General features: G+C 41.5%; 1 protein-coding gene across 3 annotated transcripts in view; it reads right to left on the bottom strand.

Moving 5' to 3' along the window:
* LOC123746799 (uncharacterized) overlaps positions 1-22497 on the bottom strand; it is a 224954-nt gene extending 202457 nt beyond the window's left edge. The window contains exon 1 of one of the 3 annotated variants that reach the window (XM_069319468.1): positions 22152-22497. The gene's annotated coding sequence lies outside the window, so the exon portion shown is untranslated. The remainder of the gene's footprint in view (positions 1-22151) is intronic. The other 2 variants (XM_069319466.1, XM_069319467.1) reach the window with 2 other exon arrangements.
* Positions 22498-23346: the final 849 nt, after the last annotated feature.

A 23346-nucleotide genomic window follows, 5' to 3' on the forward strand; every position in this document is an offset into this window, starting at 1 on the left:
AAATGAATTACACAATTGATTGGCTTGTGTGCAGGCCTTCACACTCCCAGAGGTAGCCATCACGTAACTATAAAAAGGCATATATCTTCACTTTCACATCAGTTATATTTATGTTAAAGTATTAGCATGCAGCTTATATTTCTGTCTTTATTATGACAGAAAACTTCGTTTATTACAATATCTAGATTAAATTACCATTGATCTTCGAAAGGTCATAGTTCCCATCGATAGAGAGAGCGTCGGCCAAGAAGCCTTGTTTAAAAAATGAATATTTTTCCTCTCTAATAAGGTATAATCTCTGTGATAGATTCACGAAAACTATTTTATCTCTGCCTTTCTGATAACATATACAAATATAATCTTTATTTGTGAATCTTTATTAACTAAGCAATAGATCAGAGGGCGTGTAGGGTTCTGTGTTCTATGAACGAAAAGGACATGAGTAGTTTAAATAGCGAACGCATACCAACGAATAACGTTAGTATCTATATAACAAAATTATTGTCCTGTGGAGTTGATTTAACTTCCAGACACGTTTTTTTTTTTTAATAAATATTAAATATTTAGTGGCTGTTTATGAAAAATATTATTATAATGCACATTCTACTTGTTGATATCGCCAATTAAATTTGCGACAATTTGAGCCAAGAAGTGCGACGATTGGATCACTGTGTACAGGAGGCTGATATGGCAGCAAACACTCTCCAGGCGACCATATATCTTGGATAAGTCGCTCCACAAAATTGTCAGTTGGACCGTCGACTTCCTATGGCGTCCCCTGCAATATATTCTAATTTCGTTATGAAATTAGATTATTTCAGAGTAAAAATAGGTTTGATCACGTTCTGCGTTTAGCACCAACATTGTAGTAAGTAAATATACCATATTTCTTCATTACTTACGTAATGCTAGGAGGATTTGGGTAGATTTGGGTAATTCTATGGACCCACCCAGTCAGCCGATCGGTGGTCGTTCTTCATAGTCCCGCTACGGGAAGAAGTTCGATTCCCCAAGGAAGCACAATAGGTAAAGGCCTATTACAACTAGTCTGTGTGATAACTGTAACTGGACCTTAAGTGTATTTGTCATCGTACACTATATTTTACACATTTAGTAACTGTGTGTTTATAAATTGTGTTTTATATATGATTAGTGTGGTTTCAATATTATACCATCACCCTGTGTCTAACCAAGTCCATGTTGTCGTTCTTTCTTTACCTCCAAGGTACTTGTAGTGATTAAAAGTAAGAGTGTTATTGTACTGTAATTGTATTCATTGTTTTTATTGGCAGTTGTGTTTTGTTCAGTGTTGTGGTTATGTACTCTTTGTGTTGGTCTACGTGACCCGGTGTTGTTGTGACTTAGTGTTCATTATCGTGAAGTCAGTGACATCGAGTTATTGTAATTAATTGCCGTCATATTTAATGCGAGGTGATTAGCAATCGTGTTGACTTATCAGCAGTTGTCAAGCGGTCTCAGTGATCATCTAGGGTTAACGTAATTCTTTGTGAGTTAAGTTGAATTGTTAAGTTTGACAGAACCTTGAGCGGTTACTCAGGGATTGCCAATTACCCGGAAGTTCTTGTTTGACTTCATTGATTTGTTTTGATTGCTTGAATGACTGTGTTGACAGAGTATTATTAACGTAGTTTGATTGTTTGATTCGACTGTCCTGGAGACAGATTAATGTAATTGGATTTACTAAGTGACGTAATGTAATTGATTAGACCAAGTGTCATCGGTCTGTATTTGTGTGTTAACGTAACTGATTGTTTGACTGCCGTGGTGAGAGACGAGCCTTAACGTAATTAACTGAGTGTTGCACGGAGGACTGTCTCTGTGACAGGTCTGTCTGTTGTTTTATTTGTTATTATTGTTTGCCACAGTCGTGACGAACTGCCACTTATGTCAGGAGTGGTCGCCCACTGTGTTAAGTGTAGTTAATGTTGGCACCGCGAGCGGTTTGTACCGGAAGTGCGTTTCTTCCGGCTTTCCTAGATTTGACAGCGTCTCGACGGACTTTAACGTAACGTTAAACTATTCTTGGCTTGTATCGCTAGTATTAAGTTTTATGAATAAATTGTTATTGTTGAAACTACAAGTGCCTTTATGTTCACACCTTCTAAAACTCTTGTACTTATTATTGACTCTGCCCCTACGCTTGAAAGTGATCAAAGGTGTTGCTCTGGATACTTTGGACTCGAGCCAATTTCATACCCACACACACACACACCAATACGTAATTGGTGTGTGTGGCACCTATGAGCTACTCTCACAACTATCTTCAGTAGTTACAGAAGCTCCACGACCCAGTAGTAAGGAGTGCCAAGGATTTGGGCCCCGGCAGCAGCTCTATGCCTCCCTGTGCAGTCTTAAAGTAATGAGATGTCACTACAGCATTTATTTGTTGCTACTACATCCTTTCTGACTGAGGTCACTTGTACATCTGGCGTTAGTGTCATCACCATGGAGCCGGTCGGCCGAGCGGACAGCACACTGGACTTGTGATCCTGTGGTCCCGGGTTCGATCCCGGGCGCCGGCGAGAAACAATGGGCAGAGTTTCTTTCACCCTATGCCCCTGTTACCTAGCAGTAAAATAGGTACCTGGGTGTTAGTCAGCTGTCACGGGCTGCTTCCTGGGGGTGGAGGCCTGGTCAAGGACCGGGCCGCGGGGACACTAAAAAGCCCCGAAATCATCTCAAGATAACCTCAAGATAACCATCTCTAGTAGTACATTTAACCATTCACTACATCTGGCGTTAGTATCGTCACTATCGCCAGTTAATAACATATATTATATACCACGGGGAATAATCTTACATCTTGGAACCTTTCGGGAAGCCTTTGTTTACACAATTTACAAACACTGGAGACTGGCCTCGAGCTGTGCTCTGGGCGCCTGATCTCCGAGCTGGCCTCGCCCTCCCCCTCTCTCTGCCAGCGAGGCCTATCAGCAATATTGAATGATTATTTTTATTGCCTGGACAGATTATTGAGATAAAATGTGATTATAATATAATTAGATATAGGATTTGAAGATTATAAGTATTACTTGATAATACCATTGATTCTTATTAAGGATTTGATTTAATCTCCACCAGAAATCGATTGATGTTTCCAACTATTTTTAATTAAGTTCTTCTAGAACCTTCTACATCCTTGAGAAATCATGCACATTGTCACATAGACATATATGGGCCCCTTATGGCGTACGAGACCAAATGATCATGTAGGATCTAGCTAATGTATAATACAATATAATGAATCTGATGTGATATATAGATCTGATATAGAAATAGTAATTTCTTAAATAATATTATTGATATGGTGGGTAAAATTTCCCACATAATTCTGGGGAGGGGGGAAACACGGGCCGAAATCTATGACTTAGGGCTGCCGAATACTTCATTCCCTCTTGTCAGAATTATGATAATACTGTTTAAGTTTAATTTTGCACTGTTGTGTAGAAGTTCGTATAGGACGGATGTCCCGTACTGGAGTTGAAGGGGGTCGGAAGTCTTTGGGAGACTTCATTTCCTGCTAGCTCCAAAGGAACTATATTCTCTAAGGTTCTGAGAGTAGTGGTGCCTCGGCACTTTACTTTCACTATTCTCAAAATACCCTGGTTGTCTGGATGAACAGAAACTATACGACCTATAGGCCACGCTGAACGTAGTCCATCACTGTTCACCAGAACAACATCACCAGGCTTTAGGTGGATCTTATTGTAGGGGTTGTTTGGCCCATAGTGATACTAAGTTTCTAACCCAATTAAATTTGGTTTAACTCAAGAGGACTGAGTGTGTTCAGTCATTAAAATCAAGGATGGCTCTGAGACTGCAGTGGGATCAGTGACATTGGTCGTTTTGACTTGTATCTGTTTAGACAACTGTCCACTGGTTTGTCACTGAAGACTCATGAGCTCACCTCCAACCTTGGTCTCCGTGGTGTAGTGGTAAGACACTCGCCTGGCGTTCCGCGAGCGCTATGTCATGGGTTCGTATCCTGGCCGTGGAGGATTTACTGGGTGCACTTCCTTAACTGTAGCCTCTGTTTAACGCAACAGTAAAATGTGTACTTGGATGAAAAAAAAGATTCTTCGCGGCAAGGGATCGTATTCCAGGGACCTGCCCGAAACGCTACGCGTACTAGTGGCTGTACAAGAACGTAACAACTCTTGTATATATCTCAAAAAAGACAAATAAATAAATAAATAAATAAAATAAATGATGATATTAAGATCAACCTCTGTTGATATAGTCAGCTGTATTTTCTTTAATGAGTACAGACCTCATTTTGTAGTCTGCTGACCCTAGCTAATTTCCCTAACGCCTACCTATGTAAGGAATTTTACTATTATTATTCACTGACACTTTTGTCTGTCAGTTTGTACAGGATTGATGTCCCTATAGGAATTGCAGGTGTTGAAAGTCTCTTGGTGATTTCACTTTCCTGCTAACTCCTGTGATGCTAGATTTTCTAGCTTTATTGCATTTTATTTTGCTAAGAGTGCTGAATATGGTCAATTACTACAGTTAAGTATAGTTCCAGGACTATAGTGGGATCAGTGGCATTGGTCGCTGTGACTTGTAGCTGTTTAGGCTACTGGTCACTGACATTCCACTGAGGCCCATAGCTGTATTCTCCTTTGTGCTTAGTTGCTGGAGATTTATATACAGCTGACAAATTTGATTTTCTAATAGTATTGATTTTCGGCAGGCATAGGCTTTTTCAGGTTTAAGACTGTACCTGCGAGTAAATTGCCTCCTACTGACTAACAGGTTCATTCCCTGTTGTTTAGTTTTTTCAATAATGAACTAATAGTAATAGCCTGCACTTACAAGTATTCCTACTTCGGTTAGGTGATCAGATGTTATTATGTTATCAGCCAACTTGACTCCCTTTTCTTGCAGGAATCTGGCTGTTTCTCTAGACCATTACATATAAGTCAAATGGAATTTGGTCAACCACTATAGCCAGTACAGGTCGGGCATAACCATCTAGGCGTACTTGTGGTTGGACTACTGTGTAGTCTTGGGGTCCTTTGTTTATCATGAACCCTGAAACATTTAATTTTATCTGTGTTACAGGCTATAGTTTAGGTTCATCTGCCACTTTCTGCGTGACAAATGTTTTATGGGACCCTTGGTCAAATAATCCACGTGTGGTGACCTTGGTCCCTTTGTTCTTGATTAGAAGTTGGGCAGTGGGTGAAGTTGCATTAACTTGTAGCGAGTAGATTATCCCAATAATATACTTGCTCCAAATGCATTGTTAATATTCCTGTCAACCTTTGGAGATGAATGAGGTGAGGCGTTGCCCGGGCAACACGGTGAGGTGTTGCCCGAGCATATAAGCAGCAGAATAGCAAACATTAACTAGTCTACTTTCAAGTGTGGTCTAAGAGCAGACACTTGCGAGATACTGTACCGACACTCAGTGCGCTCAACTCACACCAAAGTATCACCTGTGTACTTCTGTATATTCGACCAAATATAATATATTTTGTACCAAGCTCTCTTTTTACCTATAAGGTTCTTCAAATTCTTTGTTATCCACTTTGGGTCATTAGTATTCGATCTATTCAATTTGTATGGTATACTACGTTCCTGTTGTAACACTGTAAAAGTGTTTGGGTTAGTTTTATTTAATACATACATAGAGTACATGAGCCACATACAAGGATTTGGGAAGGCGCCAGTTGGTCGACCTGAGATCTCACACCTCTAAGAGTTAATGATCCCAAGTGACCTGAGGTCAGATCATGCGAATTTCACCTTGCTTCTGCTAATCTTATAATTGGAGCCTGGTAGCCTTCAAACATGCCGACGTTTAAGGAGTGGCTTTGTAGATTGCCTGAGGCTATCTGCTTGTGGGCGGAGTTAGTTACTAGGTTCCCCCAATATATACTCGGAGAGCTATCGATTCGAGAGCATTAACAAGACAGAAGACCAGGCAGCAGAGCAGGACGACAACAGCCGAGACAGGCTGTCGGTCGGACGGGGGTGAAGCTGCCTGACAGCTGCAGACTCCCCCCCCCCCCTCTCTCTATCCAGCTATAGGCAGGCACTTGGTGAGTTGAACATTAAGGTGACTTGTCGTGTTTTACAAGTGTTGTGTGATGATCAGGGGCAGTCAGTTGTAGTGTTCTCAGATCCTTGGAGGATGACTCACTTTACATATATAGATCTTGAACATTGCTTAAATTATGATACTTAGTATGTGAAATATAATTGAATTTATTATTTAAATGGCCTTTAACTGTGTCTCCTATGTTTGGAGTTGATACATGGTAATAACATCTTTTGAGAATATTGTGATACAGACAAGTTCCATTCCTTGTCTTGTATGTAATGGTCTAGAATGGATGGTGGCAGCATTTCGTCTTCTACTATCTACTCTTCTACTTCTACCAATCTACACCTCTCCCTCCACCCCTCTAAACTCTCACTTTCAACTAATGACCCTCCTCGCTCCTCCCACCTCTCTGCCTCTCACCCCAAACCCTCACTAATTACTTCACTATTCATTTCTGTCCTTTCGTTTTCTCTTATACGTTTGTGGCAATGATTATGTATTCTAGAGTTCTCTCTGGAGTTTCGGGTAACTGATCAAGTGACGGCGCCTTGTAGTCTTAGCACCTAGGTAGTCAAATACCTAGGTTACAAGGTGTTGAACGAGAGAGGTTGCCTTAGGAACTCTGGAAGTGCTCTAGAATAGCTAGCTAACTGGGGACGGGATAACGGACTAGAGAGAGCTGTTTCCCCCGGCCTCGTTAGTTAACTGGGGGGGTGGAATAATGGACAAGATAGAGCCATTTCCCCCACCCCCCGTTACACTGTGCTTTGTTTAGAATATTCCTAAATAAGTTATATATTGAATCCACATCGAAATCCCCATTTAAGTCACCTATCGCTGGGTTCATGTCTCGCTCCAGAACCGGCCCACACCCCATACCCAAGACTTTCCAATCAAATTGACCCAAAAAATTTCTTAGGCTATTAAAATCAGCTTTTCGAAAATCTGGCACTTTAACAGAATTTTCTCCTACTGGTCTATTCCATTCTATGCTAAATCTGATTTCTTTGTGATCACTGTTCCCTAGCTCACTCCCTATTTCAATGTCATTAATTTGTGTTTCCCTGTTAGTTAACACTAAATCTAAAATATTATTTTCCCGTGTTGGTTCCTTAATGTGTTGCGTAAGAAAGCAATCGTCAATTAATTCTAGAAAATCTTCTCCTTCACTATTCCCTGTTTTGTTCAACCAGTTTATTCCGCTAAAATTAAAGTCACCCATGACATAAATACTGTTAGATCTAGATGCTCTAGATATTTCATCCCATAGGTGCTTTGCTTCCATTCTGTCTAAATTTGGTGGCCTATATATAACTCCTAATATAATATTATTAGCTTTTTCGTTTAATTCTATCCAAATAGTTTCTGTGTGTGGCTCAGTTTTGATTCCCTCTTTGAGACTACATTTCAAATTGCCCCTAACATATATGGCTACTCCACCTCCTCGTCTAATATATCTTTCTGTGTGAAATAGTTTAAATCCATTTATTTGATATTCAGCTAATAGTTCTCTATTTTCTACATTCATCCACGTTTCGGTAAGTGCAATAATATCTATTTTTTTCTGTGCAGACAAGAGCATTTACTTCGTTAATTTTATTTCTTAGACTTCTACTGTTAGTGTAATATACCCTAAGTGAATTGTTATTTTGAGGCCCTTCTCTTTCCCTGATCATTTTGCCAATTCCTTTCTCCCACAAATACATACTTTTATTACCTCCTTCCTTCAAATCAATTCCCATACCTCTATCTACTAACAGTTTAAACCCAAACAAACACCTCTAACCACTTCTTCCAACGAGTTTGCAACAGCAACAACCCCAGCTCTCGATAGATGCACCCTATCACGAGCATACATTTCATTTCTTCCATAGAAGTGTTCCCAGTTGTCTATGAAAGATATTGCATTTGATTTGCAATATCTTTCCAGCCGACAATTGACACCAAGTGCCCTCGATATCCATTCATTTTCCACTCCCTTTCTTGGAAGAATGCCACATTTGATCGGGATTCCTCCCTTGCTCCTAACTAATTCTATGGCTGTTTAATACCTCTGAATCAGTTCCTCACTCCTAACTCGACCAACATCATTTCCTCCCACGCTAATGCAAATAATGGGATTGTTCCCATTTCCAGCCATAATATCATTCATGTTGTTTATAATATCACCAGTGCCAGCTCCGGGATAGCAAACCCTTAACCTGTTCCCCCTATCTCTAGCACAAAACATTCTATCCAAATACCTTATCTGGGAATATCCCACAACTAAGGTTTGCTTAGGTACTTCCTTTACTCTCTGAGGGGCCTGCGCTTCCTTGCTATTCGTTGCTTTCCCTTTTGCGCGATCCGCAGTCTCACCACAGCACTCGTCCTCCAAAACGTCAAATGAATTAGAAGTTGCTATGGCGTTTGAAGGCGGCTTTATCAAAGTCTTCTTAAGGCTGGTCTTCTTTACTACTGGTCTCCTCCTTCGTTACTTCTCGTTGTTCTTTCAGCTGACGCACCTCCTCCCGCAGAGAGTCCAACTCTGTCCTCAGGGCTCCCACTAGAGTCACCAGGTCCTTCACTACAACTTCCATATTGCTATGATAATATAACAACATCTCCTTTGTTATGTCCATTCATCCACTTGTAAACCTCTATCATGTCACCCCTAACTCTTCGCCTTTCCAGTGAATGCAATTTAAGCTTTGTTAATCTTTCTTCATATGAAAGATTCTAATTTGGGGAATTAACTTAGTCATCCTACGCTGAACACGTTCAAGTGAATTTATACCCATTCTATAGTACGGCGACCAAAACTGAACTGCATAATCTAAATGGGGCCTAACCAGAGCAAGATATAGCTGAAGAACCACACCAGGAGTCTTGTTACTAACGCTTCAATTAATAAATCCCAGTGTCCTATTTGCCTTATTACGAACATTCATGCATTGATCCTTTTGTTTTAAATTCTTACTTATCATAACTCCCAGATCCCTTTCGCAATTCGACTTCGCAATCTCAACACCATCTAGCTCGTATCTTGTAACTCTATCATCATTACCTAGCCTCAAAACTTTACATTTATCAGCATTAAACTGCATCTGCCAATCCTTTGACCATTTCAAAACCCTATTTAGATCAACTTGAAGTGATAGTGAGTCATCTTCCGTGTTAATTTCCCTGCCGATTTTTGTATCATCGGCAAATTTGCAAATGTTGCTACTCAAACCTGAATCTAAATCATTGATATATATTATAAACAACAGAGGTCCCAAGACAGAGCCCTGAGGCACTCCCCTTACAACATTTTCCCACTCTGACTTAACCCCATTTATACTAACTCTCTGTTTCCTTTGGAATAGCCATGCCCTAATGCAACTTAATATAGCACCCCCAATACCATGAGCTTCTATTTTTTTAATTAGTCTTTCATGTGGCACTGTATCAAAAGCTTTACTAAAGTCAAGGTACACAACATCACAATCCTTACCACTATCAACTGCCTCAACTATGCTGGAAATAGTTGCTACACACGTCTGCATATAATGTATAATAGATACTACACACGTCTGCAGGGTTTAGCAGCCCATTGTAAGTTTGCTGATGTTGACAAAGAAATCAAACAGCAAATAATTGAAATATGCACATCTACACGTCTGCGTCGAAGAGCTCTGGATACTGAATATGGCTCGTCGAATGGAAGATGCTGCACGTGATGCTCGTGTCATGGAGTGCGGTGCCAACAACGGTTCTGCCACTGTTACTAACTGATGAGGTACGTAAGGTTCAGGGGAGGACACCGTGTTGGGCACCGCTCCTGTGCCAGGTAAGTCCACTACGGGCTCACCAAGCCCGTGCTACTTGCCCCGCTCCTGTGCCAGGTAAGTTATGGGCTCACCATAGCCCGTGCTACTTGGAACTTGTTCCGAGTAGCTGAATCTATAACAACAACAACAACGACACCGTGCTCATAGGAAGTATCATGGCAAATCCAGCAGCAATTTGAGCCGAGATCCACATCACAACTGGGGTCAAGGAACAAGACTCAAGCAGTCATAACGACCCATATCAGAGGGTGTCAACAAAAAAAATTTCAATCGTGGAGGAAGTAATGCATGTCCTGTTCAAAATAAGAAGTGCTATGAGTGTGGAAAAACTATGTCATTTTGGTGCTATAATGTGTCGTTCCGCAATAAAGAAACTACAGTCAGTGAACAAAAGTATTGTGAGGGTGAGATGATGAGGGTGACAGCCATGAAACACTAGTAGTAGATTTTTTTTTTTTTTGCAGGGAAATTCCTGCGAGGGCCCTAAACCTCTGGCAGGCCCACTAAGTGTTGCTTGTTTCTGTTTTACTTGGGCGGAGTATGAGTATTTATTACTCGTATGGTCGCTTCAGTAAGATTTTGCCATATGTGTTTAACAACTTCTTCTGCTCTGTTGAATCTAAGTTGAAATCTTAATGAGTTTGTAACTGCACTGTGTTAGATAATGTTCCAGTGGTCTGTCGGGCATTTCTCCACAGTGCTGACATTTCCTCTCATCTTCCGGAACCTGTAAGCCTATTTCCCATGCACATGGGCATCCAAGCCTGATGCGATGTAAGTGTACTTCTGTTGCTCTACTGCTCCCTTTCATCAAACTAAGTGGTTCGTAGTTGGTTGAATTCTTGAACCAACCCGCAGATCCTAATGTTGCAACTGCTGTGTTGTGGTCACTATACATCTTTTGCATTGCTCTGTTTCTAATTACTTTCTTAATTTGTGATCGACTCTGTGGTATGTAAATGTCTACATTTCTTCTCTTAGTTGCAAGTTTTGCAGCTTCGTCTGCAATGTCATTTCCTATAGTAGTAGATGATGAGGGTGACAACTCTGAGACACTAGTAGTAGACAATGAGGGTGACCAATATAATGAGATAATGAGGGTGACCAATATAATGAGATAATGAGGGTGACCAATATAATGAGACAATGAGGGTGACCAATATAATGAGATAATGAGGGTGACCAATATAATGAGATAATGAGGGTGACCAATATAATGAGGGTGACCAATATAATGAGGGTGACCAATATAATGAGGGTGACCATTATAATGAGGGTGACCAATACAATGAGATAATGAGGATGACCAATATAATGAGGGTGACCAATACAATGAGATAATGAGGGTGACCAATATAATGAGAGTGACCAATATAATGAGGGTGACCAATATAATGAGATAATGAGGATGACCAATATAATGAGAGTGACCAATATAATGAGATAATGAGGGTGACCAATATAATGAGGGTGACCAATATAATGAGATAATGAGGGTGACCAATATAATGAGGGTGACCAATACAATGAGATAATGAGGGTGACCAATATAATGAAATAATGAGGGTGACCAATACAATGAGATAATAAGGGTGACCAATATAATAAGATAATGAGGGTGATTAATACAATGAGATAATGAGGGTGACCATTATAATGCGATAATAAGGGTGACCAATACAATGAGATAATGAGGGTGACCAATACAATGAGATAATGAGGGTGACCAATACAATGAGATAATGAGGGTGACCAATACAATGAGATAATGAGGGTGACCAATATAATGAGATAATGAGATGACGAATACAATGAGATAATGATGGTGATCAATATAATGAAATAATGAGGGTGACCAATACAATGAGATAATGAGTGTGACCAATACAATGTGATAATGAGGGTGACTAATATAATGAGATAATGAGGGTGAGCAATATAATGAGATAATGAGGGTGACCAATACAATGAGATAATGAGGGTGACCAATCTACAAATGGTACTGTGTAGTCCTGTGTCTGCCCTTTGAGTTGGGTACACCCCAGGGTGGAGTGCTAAGTCCTACACTGTTCAATGTTCTGATGCACAAATTAACAATTGATATTCCCACACAACACGTTCTCGCACTTTCGTATAGTCAATATTGACTTATTAAATACGTGCATATGTGACATACTAAACATACTAGTTTACCTTGAAAAGCTTCATAGAAAACACCGACCTTACCTAACCGTCTTAGTATGTTAAGATAAGCATCTTATTGCTTCGTAATTACAATTATTACTTAACCTATTATAGGTATAGGTTAAGTAATAATTGTAATTACGAAGTAATAAGATGATTATCTTAACATACTAAGAAGGTTAGGTAAGGTCGGTGTTTTCTATGAAGCTTTTCAAGGTAAACTAGTATGTTCAGTATGTCACATATGCACTTATTTAATAAGTCAATATTGACTGTAAGAAAGTGCGAGAACGGGTTGTCCCACACTACCTGACGAAGCCGTCATCTGTTATGCCGATGATATATGCATTGTTGCAAATTCCCAAACTAGACTGCAAGCTCTACTGAATTCACTCGCTACTAAAAGCATTGAATATGGTCTTGTTATCTCTATAACTATATCCAGAATTCTCCATCCCGAAGAGAAAATTCATGTCCCTATAACTTTCAAGGTCAACAACCAGAACATTGAAACGTGTAGGCAGCACAAATACCTTGGAGTTGGTATTAACAGTGACATTGTAAACGATCTACACCGTAGGTTAAAAGAAAGACTAAAACCACAGAAAACACTTACTGGTAAGAATATTGGTATTTTTTTAGACTATACTATATGATGTTTGTTAGATCTCTCGTTGATTATAATGCTCTGCACTTAATTAACTTCCCCGCCTCTGTGATGGACAAACTTGGAGTAGTAGAGAATGAGGCCACGAGGCTAATTCTTGGTGCCCCGAGATGCACAAGAATCATCAACATGAGGGAAGAACTGAAGCTTCCAACCATACTAGAGAGAATCATGCAAGCCAACACCACCTTTTGCCTTAAAGTCATGAGAGACCCTACATCTCCTGCATTGCTCACAGACAAATTATTTAATACTGGTAACCATACCTTGAGGTTACCTTGAGGTGCTTCCGGGGCTTAGCGTCCCCGCGGCCCGGTCGTCGACCAGGCCTCCTGGTTGCCGGACTGATCAACCAGGCTGTTGGACGCGGCTGCTCGCAGCCTGACGTATAAGTCACAGCCTGGTTGATCAGGTATCCTTTGGAGGTGCTTATCCAGTTCTCTCTTGAACACTGTGAGGGGTCGGCCAGTTATGCCCCTTATGTGTAGTGGTAGCGTGTTGAACAGTCTCGGACCTCTGATGTTGATAGAGTTCTCTCTCAGAGTACCAGTTGCACCTCTGTTTTTCAACGGGGGTATTCTGCACATCCTGCCATGTCTTCTGGTCTCATGTGATGTTATTTCTGTGTGCAGGTTTGGGATCAGCCCCTCTAATATTTTCCACGTGTAAATTATTATGTATCTCTCCCGCCTGCGCTCAAGGGAGTACAGTTTTAGGCTCTTTAGTCGGTCCCAATAGTTTAGATGTTTTACTGAGTGGATTCTAGCAGTAAAGGATCTCTGCACGCTCTCCAGGTCAGCAATTTCTCCAGCTTTGAAAGGTGGTGTCATTGTACAGCAGTACTCCACTCTAGAGAGCACAAGCGTTTTGAAAAGTATCATCAACGGTATAGCATCTCTAGTGTGAAAAGTTCTTGTTATCCAACCTGTCATTTTTCTTGCAGTTGTGACGGCTACTTTATTGTGTTCTTTAAAGGTAAGGTCTTCCGACATGAGTACACCTAGATCCTTTACATTGCCTTTTCGTTCTATGTTATGATTTGCCTGAGTTTTGTACGTGGTTTCCGTTTTTATATTTTCATTCTTTCTATAGCGCATGAGCTGGAACTTATCTTCGTTAAACACCATATTATTTTCTGTAGCCCATAGCTACAGAACCCTATTAACACCCTATTGACTGGTGCCGACATGCCAACTCACTCCTTTTAAGATAAATGGCTGAGCAAAAATGCCTACAATCTCATTAAACTCAACATTCGTTTTAAGTACAATCTACCTGTCTCTGATATTCCTCTTTATCTGTACCCCACCATTCAAGTATCATACACACCTGTCACCAAGAAAGATAATGAGAATCTTGCTCTACTCAAAGCTGTCACTCTTGAAACAATTGCCTCCTCCATCGAGAGTCTAAGATCTCACGAGCACTGTGTCTACACCGACGGCTCAGTCCAGTCTTCTACTGGACGGACTGCAGCAGCATGTGAGTTTTATAGAAATAATATTTGCACACAGACTGTCAGTGTCAGGTTAAACAACTGGCTGACCTCCACACAAGCAGAACTAGCAGCGTTACAACTAGCTATCAGTACATTAAAAAACATTGGAGAAGGAATAATATTTTGTGATTCAAAGTCTGCTCTTCAAGCAAACGAAAACTTCTCTTGGAAGATCGATAGCAAGAACCTTATACTACCAAATATAAATGACCTAATCGCTGCACAGAGCAAAGGGTCTCAAATCTCCTTTGTACGGATACCTTCACACATAAATATAACCCATCATAATGAGACAGACATTGCAGCCAAGTTAGCGTGTAACAAACATGTAGTTGAATTAGATCTAGGTATCCCAATCTCTACTGTCAAAACTATATTGTACCAAACACGCAGGACTGATAGGAAACAAATTACTGACTCCCAACGACCTGAAAGCAATAGTATAAAAAGCTATGATTTGTTCAGATCTGAAACCTATATTTATGGACAGCACAAAACGTCCACCAGACTGTGCGACACAGTGGTTGCCATAATCAGGTTGGGTTACCGTTACCTGTGGCAGGTGGCTGCAGGTGACGGATCTCCCAATCATGAGCACTCCAGTTGCAAACTCTGTGAGCAGGAACTGCGGCATGATCTCCCACACTACATCACTGAATGCCCAGTTATTAGACCATTCAGACCCGTTGACATGAGGCACCTGGAACTTTGCAATTACTTTATTCATTCTCGTGTTCTTGAAGATATCCTCACAGTGCACCCAAAATTTGCCAGTGCAGGCTACTAAACATATGGCTCTGTATGACTAACCATCCTGTGTGATGGGGACTTTTATTACCACTGCTGCCTTATTCATTCTTGTGTTGATGATGATATCCTCATTATGCATCCGGAGTCTGTCAGTGCAGACTACTTATTACATGTCTCTGTATGACTAACCATCCTGTGTGATGGGGATTTTTTAGCATCACGGAGCTAGTTTTTTGACACACTGTACTCCCCTTCATACAGTTTAGGGTAGCTGCACAAATACAGATGTACCTAATATATTAATAAAAACAAAATGTGTCTGCCATTTATGTATATAGTATAACCATGGTTTAAGGACCGAGCCCTTGAGCGCCATATTAGCCACCGCTTCCCACACGGTCTTGACGCCAATAATTCTCACGTGGGATCCTTTGAGACTATCATTTACATTTTTGCATGTCGTGGTCCATGGGTTAAGGCGCTCGTCTGGGGTTACGCCGGTCACTGGTTCGTTTCCCGGCCTCTTCCATAGATTTGCTCACTATTGTACCTGCAACCCGCTCTCGCAAATTCGTAAAGTCAATATTGACTTATTAAATAAGTGCATAGGTGACATACTAAACATAATAGATACCCTTAAAAAAGCTTCATAGAAAACACCGACCTTACCTAACCTTGTTAGTATCTTAAGATAAGCATCTTATAGCTTCGTAATTACAATTGTTACTTAACCTATTATAGGTATAGGTTAAGTAATAGTTGTAATTACGAAGCAATAAGATGCTTATCTTAAGATACTAACAAGGTTAGGTAAGGTCGGTGTTTTCTATGAAGCTTTTTAAGGGTATCTATTATGTTTAGTATATCACCTATGCACGTAGTTAATAAGTCAATATTGACTATACGAATTTGCGAGAACGGGTTGGTACCTTGAACCAGTTTAATATAATCGGTCTAGTATGATACAGCTGTTGTGTCGTAGTGAGTCTCTCATGAAGAGGATCAAAGGACTCGCTTAATTCTTAAGAATAACAATTGCGTCAGGGACAGGAAGCCTGATGTGGTTATCAGTAAGGAAAACACTCCGTCGCCAGGAGTGAGGTTTTCCTCACCCTCACCCGGTTTGGACCTTCTCAGCGAATCCAGCATTACTCACGCTTCTTTGAGACTCATTCCCTCACAGCGAGCACGATGCTCTGTTAAGTAGTGTTTACTTAATGTTATGAGATATAAATTGTGGTAATGATGATGATATTAGATTTCATATATTGTCGGTAGTACAGTGGAATTCGTTTTCCACCCATAGTCGAGAATTCCGGGTTCGAATCCCAGGCGGCGCAGAAATGGTTGGGCGCGTTTAGCACCTAATGCACTTGTTCACCTAGCAGTAAGTAGGTACCCAGGAGTTAGTCAGCTTGTTGTGGTGTTTCTTCCTGGGTGGGTGGGGGGGGGCACGATATAAGCCTAACATCTACTGTATATATACACTGCCTACTTGTCCCCGACACAATGAATTATGACTTGTCCCCAGACACAATGTCCATGAGAAGTGACCTGTAACAATGTTGTGGAGTCTGGAGCAGCAGTTTAGGTTGTTTGCGACGAACTACACTCGAGAGATTGTCGTTGTTAATGGTTCACAACGACAGGAATAATGATTATTCCAGGAATAATAATGAGTACGACCACAGACAAGTGGTCGTACTCATTATTATGTGATTGAAGAAAACGGAGCGCGTAGCGTCACTGAGCCTCGCCCCTCACAACAGGAACATATTGCAACACTAAGCCTCGCCCCTCACAACAGCAGCGAGAGGCGACACTGAGCCTCGCCCCTCACAACAGGAACATATTGCAACACTAAGCCTCGCCCCTCACAACAGCAGCGTGAGGCGACACTGAGCCTCGCCCCTCACAACAGGAACAGGACGTAGACTCTTATCAACACGACCATCTCAACAGTGCAAGTAAACAGGAGCCCTCAGCAACTATAATGGAATTTACAGGTATCTGTTCTCGTTGGTGTGACTTATAACACTGTTGATTATATTATGGTAATTGCGTGTAATCTCACGGTCGATGTGTTCATTATCAGATCTGAGAGGAAGGAAGCAGGAGTTGGCTTATTATTTCCCACCAAAGTATTATCAAGGAGCTAAGTATGTACAATTATCAGTGATTACATGATATTAATTGATTAATATATTTCCTTCATGTGTGTGCCCATCAGTTATCATTGTGTTTACATTCCTATTCTTACAAAAGTATAACCGAGAAGATAAAATTAGATGTCATTTATATAAATAATGTTTGGCTCACACACAGTGTTCCCAACCACATGGGGTGGACGGTAGAGCGACGGTCTCGCTTCATGCAGGTCGGCGTTCAATCCCCGACCGTCCAAGTGATTGGGCACCATACCTCCCCCCCCCCCCCGATCCCTTCCAAGTGCTATATAGTGCACTACACAGTGCAGTGCAGTGTGTACAGTGTACAGTGTAGTGTGTGCATGATTACAACCAACCCACTGTACTCTGTATTTGATAACTGTTGGCATAATATTTGTATTTTCATGTTATTCATTATTTTCATTATTATTATTGCTAGTGTTAGTACATCTATATGTATAGGGTCAGTGCAGTATAATTGTTTCACTCTGTTCAACGACTTTGCTCAGGCAGAGTTTTGTGTGACTACCTCGTTAATGGTTATTAATTATGAGGAGGAGCAGGAGGTTCTTGTGTGAATTAATCAACCCGTTCTCGCAGGTACTGATGAGAGTGTACCTTCTTGACCCGACCTGTGGCTACGTTATTGTGTTGTGTAAATAATTTACTAACCCATTATTATGTTGTGTAAATACTTAATTTACTGACCCATTATTGTGTTGCATAAATGCCTAATTTACTAACCCATTATTATGTTGCATAAATGCCTAATTTACTAACCCATTATTGTGTTGTGTAAATACTTAATTTACTGACCCATTATTGTGTTGTGTAAATAATTTACTAACCCACTAGCCAAGTAATTAATATAATCTTACTAAAAGAATCCTAACCAATTTATAAAAAGCTATTTTTCCACAGTTACTTTTTCACAGGAAGTGAGAATATCATCTTTGCGTGCTGGACGTTGTTCTTTAGTAAGTCTTCCGGTGTCTGACTGCGTCATCACAGTTGTGTTCATTGTAACACCAACTCTAATGTTGGCGTCCAGCTGATGCCAGTCTACAGTTGCAGCATCAAGTGAGTTTAAAGCAGCTATTCATAAGTTTAAAGCAGCCATTTCTATGTTTAAATGAGCCATTTGTAAGTTTAAAGCAGCAATTTGTAAGTTTAAAGCAGCCATTTGTAAGTTTAAAGCAGCCATTTGTAAGTTTAAAGTAGCCATTTGTAAGTTTAAAGCAGCCATTTGTAAGTTTTAAAGCGGCAATTGTAAGTTTAAAACAGCCATTTGTAGGTTTAAAGCAGCCATTTGTAAGTATAAAGCAGCCATTTGTAAGTATAACTAGTTGTAAGGCATCTGAGATAACACAATGCTCGGCTATCAATGATTGCAGGTCGGAGCCTATTATGAGCATTGTGAAGAGCAATGGAGGGAACTATCAGGATAAAGCGCCAAGCCAATGGAACTACATAGCACTGGGAATGGATCAGGATAAGGATTTGGGATGGGACGTGGAGAAGGGAATGGTGCCCAGCCACTTATTGGACGGTCGGGAATTGAACGCCGACCTGCAAATAGACCTACACTGTACAATTTTATTAAATGGTGAATTTCAGCATGTGTGAGAATGGCATTTCCAATACCCGATTCATGCAGTATTCCCACAACAAACATCAAACTGATTAGCCAGAAATTTTGATTCATATTCGATACCCACCAAGACTAGAAACTTTGATTCTAATGATTTATTAAACTTCCATGACAAGTTTATAGTTCATTGTACAATGTTTTGTTTACACATGTGGAGACAGGAAAAGTTTACATATGTGGATACAGGAACAGTTTACACAGGCTAATATAGGAACAGTTTACACAGGTGGATACAGGAGCAGTTTACACAGGTGGATACAGGAACAGTTTACACAGTAGGATACAGGAACAGTTTACACAGGTGGATACAGGAACAGACGACTGTTGACGCCTGTTAGCTGGCTGAGAGCTACAGGCGGAGACCTTTCCCTTCCCTTAGCTCATGTAAGCCTTTCCCACTAGTTTCGCTGGAAGACGACCTGTCAACCGTTTACAACCAGATACCTAATAACTGCTGGGTAAACAGAGGCATACAGTTAAGGATTGGCGCCTAGTCAATCCTCCCCGGCCAGGATACGAACCTAGGCCCACTCGCTGACGAAGCGTGGGGCGAGTGCATTACCACTGCGCCAAAGGGACTATTTCTTTAGAAACCTCCAAAATACATCGTCCGGCCCCAGAAGTTTGTCTTAAATTTATATATATGTTAAATAACTTCCTCCTTGTTAGACACTAATCAATCAACTATTCTGTAGTAGAAGGAAGGAAGGAACTATCAGGGGAAAGCGCCAAGCCATTACAACTATATAGCCCTTGGAAGGGTCAGGATAAGGATTTGGGATGGGACGGAGGGAAAGGAATGGTACCCAACCACTTGGACAGTCGGGGATTACCTTGAAGTTACCTTGAGGTGCTTCCGGGGCTTAGCGTCCCCGCGGCCCGGTCGTCGACCAGGCCTCCTGGTTGCCGGACTCATCAACCAGGCTGTTGGACGCGGCTGCTCGCAGCCTGACGTATGGGATTGAGCGACCTGAATATATATGTCTCTGTAGTACAGACATATATAAATAACGTGCAACCCTTATATGTATCATTATTAGTTTATTGACCTGTTTCTGTTATCACTGAGCAAGTGATCTCAGATATCTTTGATCTGCCATAGAGAACATTTCATTATTGGCGTTGCGTCACTGAGCCTCGCCCCTCATAACAGGAGCACGTTGCGTCACTGAGCATCGCCCCTCATAACAGGAACACGTTGCGTCACTGAGCCTCGCCCCTCATAACAGGAACACGTTGCGTCACTGTGCCTCGCCCCTCATAACAGGAGCACGTTGCGTCACTGAGCCTCGCCCCTCACAACAGGAGCGTGTTGCGTCACTGAGCCTCGCCCCTCACAACAGGAGCACGTTGCGTCACTGAGCCTCGCCCCTCACAACAGGAGCGTGTTGCGTCACTGTGCCTCGCCCCTCACAACAGGAGCGTGTTGCGTCACTGAGCCTCGCCCCTCACAAGAGCGCGTTGCGTCCTGTTGAGTTTTTCTAGTTTTATTAATTTTTGCTTCAGGTATGATCGTAAGAATATTAGAATGTTGCCTGAATTAACCTTAGTTGCTTCGACGGGGACAAGAAACCGGCAAGTGGTCAAAGGTTCCACCTAATATTCCTAATGATTTTATTCTGTTGAATTTTGAACTGTAGCAATGTCTTGACATACGGCTTCGGCGGGTAGGCGGTTCCACTGGCTTATAACCCTATGGGTGAAAATAGTATTTCCTGTTTTCTGTCCTACACTGTAGCTTGTTGAGCTTGAAGCCACAGAATAGTGAACACTGCATCATGCGTTGCTACGCTTATACATAACAGGCACACTCACTCATATGTTTAACATACGCTTGAAACAATTCACCAACCCAGCATCTATTATGTTATCTGGACATAATAGGTGCTGGGTGTTAAAATATCCGTGTTAAATATCCATATCAATAAAATGGAATGTCTCTCTGTCTGTTCGTCTGTCTAAAGCAGTAGGCCTGACGCTCCGGGCTAGCCTAACACAAGAGCCCAACACCCAAAAGATATGGGTGTGTCATAATTCAGTCGGGGTCGGCCCAAAGGCCATACGTTTAAAAACGTCGGCATCTGTAGCGAAACCATGCGATTTTCAGGATGTTTTCAGTAATTTTGATGCTTAATGTCGGCGTTTATCCGTGCATGTTCATGGTTTAGAGAGAGAGAGAGAGGGAGAGAGAGAGAGACAGACAGAGAGAGAGACAGACAGAGAGAGAGAGAGACAGACAGACAGACAGACAGAGAGTCTGTCTGCAAATCCTTCTACAGGTCTTCCAGATACATCTTTGTCGCAGCCAACACTTTCTGTCACACCAACTGAGGAAACGCTCCGCAGTAACACCCAGTGAGACGTCCACTCCTGCCACTTCATACACACAGATACCGACATCTACAGCTGTCAATCAAGCGGTGCCCACAGCACCTGTACAAGGATCGAATCAAAACTCTACCAGCCAGAATAGGCCTTGAGGAAGTGGACGTAGGCGGGTCCGCCCTAACCAGCGTTCTCGGCCTCCATACCCTCAGCCACAGCATAACTATAACCAGGCACTGCATCACCAACCTCAACAAGGCCCTGAACAACTTCAACACTAACAGCACACTCAGCACAGGTCTCAACTCATGAACCGGCAGCTTAGCTCTGGCAGTTAACTTCCCAGCCTCATAGTAAGGCCTTGCTCTAAATGCATTCGCAGTGGCATACGGCTAAAACCTGTTGGAGTGATCTCAGATGCAATCACTGCCGTCGAAGAAGCCGTCAAGAGAACACATGTCGAACCAAAAGGGATCCGGATAGACAGGAACAAATGTTTCGAGACCTTATCTTGGATCAATTTAAGAAATACTAAGACTTTGTGCACACTCCTACTCGTCAGCACCCTTACTATCAATACCAAAGCGCTACAGGTGGCGCTGTGCCTTACTCAGCACAGCAGATTTCCACAGCAGCACACCAACTACGAGGGCTGCCACCAAACACAGCTGCCTTCTCAAACAACATGCAGATATGAGGAGTCAATCAATCATCTGTCTGACTGTCACTGTCTGCCAATATCAGGGACTCCATTACCATTGTTGGCGATCTCACACACAGTTTTGTGAACACTCGTCGTCCTGCTGTGGTTGTTGTGAAATAAAGTGAGTTTCTAAGACCAGGCTTCAGATGATCTGAGGTAGGATAACAGCCCTTGCTTGCAGTTTCACTAGGTACGTCATTTAACAGCCCTTATGATCCCTAGTCTTAGTTTAAAAAGAAAATAGAGAGAAGAGAGAGAGAGGGAGGGGGGAAGAGGGGGTGTGATGCATAAAACCCCAAAATATATAGTTTTACCTGATATTGAGACTGAAGATGAAGGCACTGGAGTATTAGAAGAACTTTGTTGGCTGTGTCACACGGTAAATCACAACAGTTGTACGACACAAACACACAAGAACTGGCGACCAGTCTGGCCGGCGCCGCACCCGTACTGTGACTGGTCGTGGGGGACCGGAGGAGGATGTCTTGCTATCTTGCCCGGGACCAGACTCCCTACTCTGACGCCAATGTACTACGAACATTGTGACATTTCTTCCCTGGGAAACTTGCTATATAAAACGATTTTACGTCAAACTATTAAAAAAGTAAAAGAGCCTTTTCAGTATAATATAGTTTTACTGCGGTTAATAATACTCTACCTTAATTTGTGTTAACTTTCTCTTTAAGGAATATTGTAATTATCGTAATAATAATATTCTTAAGGAAATTAGGTCAATAATGTCTCCCCGAAATCACACACAAAATATTATTATATACATCCTTCAAAGAATGTGTTAAGAGGATGACGTTGATGATAAACGCCGTGACTGTGTGCCAGCAGAGAAAGGATGCTGTGAGTCACTCTGATCTTCGTGCTGCTCCCTAAGACTCGTCTAGCGACACTTGAGTGTAGAAGACTTGCAGTCGAACACTTGAATGTAGAAGACATGCAGTCGAACACTTGAATGTAGAAGACATGCAGTCGAACACTTGAATGTAGAAGACATGCAGTCGAACACTTGAATGTAGAAGACATGCAGTCGAACACTTGAATGTAGAAGACATGCAGTCGAACACTTGAATGTAGAAGACATGCAGTCGAACACTTGAATGTAGAAGACATGCAGTCGAACACTTGAATGTAGAAGACATGCAGTCGAACACTTGAATGTAGAAGACATGCAGTCGAACACTTGAATGTAGAAGACATGCAGCCGAACACTTGAGTGTAGAAGACTTGCAGTCGAACACTTGAGCGTAGAAGACATGCAGTCGAACACTTGAATGTAGAAGACTTGCAGTCGAACACTTGAGTGTAGAAGACATGCAGTCGAACACTTGAATGTAGAAGACATGCAGTCGAACAACATATTCATATAAGGGGCTGTTCTCAGCCAAGCACCGAAGGCACAACAGAACAAGTCAGCTTGTGCGTTTAGTAATTTGTATATAGATAGCAAGAAGGTAGTTCTTAATATCCTTTAACGTCCATTTAACTATCTAAAAAAGT

Source organism: Procambarus clarkii, chromosome 93 (genome assembly GCF_040958095.1).
Source record: "Procambarus clarkii isolate CNS0578487 chromosome 93, FALCON_Pclarkii_2.0, whole genome shotgun sequence".
Lineage (NCBI taxonomy): Eukaryota > Metazoa > Arthropoda > Malacostraca > Decapoda > Cambaridae > Procambarus > Procambarus clarkii.